Raw genomic sequence first — 3772 nt, 5'->3', positions numbered from 1 at the left:
CCAGTAGGACAACTGACAGAGGGGCCGCTGGTGCTGGTGATCGTGGCTGCAGATGGCTGCCTGTGCAAATCGAAGTTGGGATCATCAGCACCAAATGGCCCCTCTGTCTTTGCTCATTAGATCTAGGTTTAATTAGTGATGTGCACCGTAAATTTTTCGGGTTTTGGTTTTGGTTCTGCGGCCGTGTTTTGGATTCGGACGCGTTTTGGAAAAACCTCCCTGAAATTTGTTTGTCGGATTCGGGTGTGTTTTGGATTCGGGTGTTTTTTTACAAAAAACCCTCAAAAACAGCTTAAATCATAGAATTTGGGGGTCATTTTGATCCCATAGTATTATTAACCTCAATAACCATAATTTCCACTCATTTCCAGTCTATTCTGAACACCTCACACCTCAAAATATTCTTTTTAGTCCTAATATTTGCACCAAGGTCGCTGGATGGCTAAGCTAAGCGACCCAAGTGGCCGACACAAACACCTGGCCCATCTAGGAGTGGCACTGCAGTGTCAGACAGGATGGCAGATTTAAAAAATAGTCCCCAAACAGCACATGATGCAAAGAAAAAAAGAGGTGCACCAAGGTCGCTGTGTGACTAAGCTAAGCGACCCAAGTGGCCGACACAAACACCTGGCCCATCTAGGAGTGGCACTGCAGTGTCAGACAGGATGGCAGATTAAAAAAATTGTCCCCAAACAGCACATGATGCAAAGAAAAAAAGAGGCGCAATGAGGTAGCTGTGTGACTAAGCTAAGCGACCCAAGTGGCCGACACAAACACCTGGCCCATCTAGGAGTGGCACTGCAGTGTCAGACAGGATGGCAGATTTAAAAAATTGTCCCCAAACAGCACATGATGCAAAGAAAAAAAGAGGCGCAATGAGGTAGCTGTGTGACTAAGCTAAGCGACCCAAGTGGCCGACACAAACACCTGGCCCATCTAGGAGTGGCACTGCAGTGTCAGACAGGATGGCACTTCAAAAAAAATAGTCCCCAAACAGCACATGATGCAAAGAAAAAAAGAGGTGCAATGAGGTAGCTGTGTGACTAAGCTAAGCGACCCAAGTGGCCGACACAAACACCTGGCCCAACTAGGAGTGGCACTGCAGTGTCAGTGGCCTGGTGAGGGATATGGGGACACACATCCTGGGGGGTGGGGAAACGGGGACACATAGTGGGGCCTGGTGAGGGATATGGGGACACACATCCTGGGGGGTGGGGATATGGTGACACATATTGTGGGGCCTGGTGAGGGATATGGGGACACACATCCTGGGGGGTGGGGATATGGTGACACATATTGTGGGGCCTGGTGAGGGATATGGGGACACACATCCTGGGGGGTGGGGATATGGTGACACATATTGTGGGGCCTGGTGAGGGATATGGGGACACACATCCTGGGGGGTGGGGATATGGTGACACATATTGTGGGGCCTGGTGAGGGATATGGGGACACACATCCTGGGGGGTGGGGATATGGTGACACATATTGTGGGGCCTGGTGGGGGATATGGGGACACACATCCTGGGGGGTGGGGATATGGTGACACATATTGTGGGGCCTGGTGAGGGATATGGGGACACACATCCTGGGGGTGGGGATATGGTGACACACATAGTGGGGCCTGGTGAGGGATATGGGGACACACATCCTGGGGGGTGGGGATATGGTGACACATATTGTGGGGCCTGGTGAGGGATATGGGGACACACATACACAGGCTTTAGCTACAGTGATAAGATGCTGAGGCAGCACCGCATTGCTCATCTCAGATTGTGACTTAGTTGCACCCAGTGGAGGAGGAGCTGACGCAGCAGATCACAGCTGCAGATCCTGAATAAACGTGCTTCCATCGGCTCAACCATGTTTTCTGTTGAATGCGTTGAGGAGAAAGAGCACAACCGAAAGAGAGGGGAAGGCAGCAGTGTACACTGCTAGAGCCCGCCCTCACTCTCGGACAGCACTTGCGGCTCGCCGTTCTGCCCCCCGGCCCACACGTACTTGCTGGTGATCACTGATCACAGCCCCTATGTGGTGATCGGGGGTACGTCCTCCTCTTCCCGCGTGCGCTGCGCAGCGGCGCCCTCCCGGTACCCATATGGCCCGCTGCGGCTAAGCACATTCTGGGGCCGGCTCTGGCGCTGCCCGTGCTATTAGCAACACACAACGTGCCGCTCTGCAGCTGGTGGTGGCGGCGGCATGCACAGGCAGAGGAGGTTGTATGGCGCCTCTCCCATATTTGGGGGGAGCGAGCTGCCCCCTTGCCCCCCCCCCCCCCCCCCCCATTCCAACGGCTCTGCTTCTGGGTACTGTAATCCTTTTTTCTGCACAGCCAGATGCTTGTTACTGTGCCATTTGGTGTAGTCTTTATTTTATTTTTATTTGTCTATGTGTTAGAAATATATTTATTTGGATTAATGAGTAAAATTATTTCAACCCCTTACACTTTGTCCTAAAATTGTGTTTTTATTATTGTGATGCATGGTAAAGGTTTTTTTGTTTTTTTTATAAATTAAAAATTGCAATGAGTAATTTTTCGGTTAAAAAAAAAACATACTAGGGGATAAATTTAATAAGATGGGAGTTCTATTTAAGATGGGATGTTTCCCATAGCAACCAAACAGATTCCAGGTACAGGTTGAGTATCCCATATCCAAATATTCCGAAATACGGACTTTTTTGAGTGAGAGTGAGATAGTGAAACCTTTGTTTTCTGATGGCTCAATGTACACAAATTTTGTTTATTACACAAAGTTATTCAAAATATTGTATTAAATGACCTTCAGGCTATGTGTATAAGATGTATATGAAACATAAATGATTTGTGTGAATGTATACACACTTTGTTTAATGCACAAAGTTATAAAAAATATTGGCTAAAATTACATTCATGCTGTGTGTATAAGGTGTATATGTAACATAAATGCATTCTGTGCTTAGATTTAGGTCCCATCACCTTGATATCTCATTATGGTATGCAATTATTCCAAAATACGGAAAAATCCCATATCCAAAATACCTCTGGTCCCAAGCATTTTGGATAAGGGATACTCAACCTGTATTATCTTCTAGAAGGTGCTAGATAAATGAGGAGTAGAGTCTGATTGGTTGCTATGGGCAACATCCCATCTTAAATATAACTCCCATCTTAGTAAATTTAGGCCAACAGTATGAATGTAGTACCTGTAGCATTATAGGTAACCATGCATTATGGTGGGAATGTCGTAATATTAAACACACAACAAATGTATTCCTCAAGAAAACATGGCATGTATGTGGGATATATGAATGGAGTATGTGAAAGCACAATGCAGCTTGATAGACTACTCAAAGCAATGCGTCAGCTCAAGGCAATGTGAACACAGAAAGTGGGCCCTTAAAAAAAAATCAGTTGTGTGTAATGTGTACAATGGTTTGACAAACAACACATGTAGGGTGCAGTACACATGTAATAGTTGTAAAGAAAGTGAAACGTGTGTAGATTGTGTGTTGTACATATCCAGGGAGTGAAAAACTACATACCGTTTCAGAGAGAGCTAGAGATGCAATGAGCTGTTGAGGCATTTGCATTGCAAACAGGTGTATTTGATTTGCAATTATTAGCTAGGAAAGATCCTAAAAGAACACCAGTGCTGAGCGTTCGAAAGCTGTATGCAGCCCTAGACATACACTGTAGCTGCGAATGCCCACTTTGCAGTGGTGATAAAACCATGCCTGCAGCCCTTAGCACACTCCCCTGCAAGACACCCACCTTCACGCCCCTTTTCACTAG

Source organism: Pseudophryne corroboree, chromosome 2 (assembly GCF_028390025.1).
Source record: "Pseudophryne corroboree isolate aPseCor3 chromosome 2, aPseCor3.hap2, whole genome shotgun sequence".
In the NCBI taxonomy this organism is placed as follows: Eukaryota; Metazoa; Chordata; class Amphibia; order Anura; family Myobatrachidae; genus Pseudophryne; species Pseudophryne corroboree.
The sequence above is the reverse complement of the archived record's forward strand: the minus strand, read 5'-3'. Positions refer to the sequence as shown.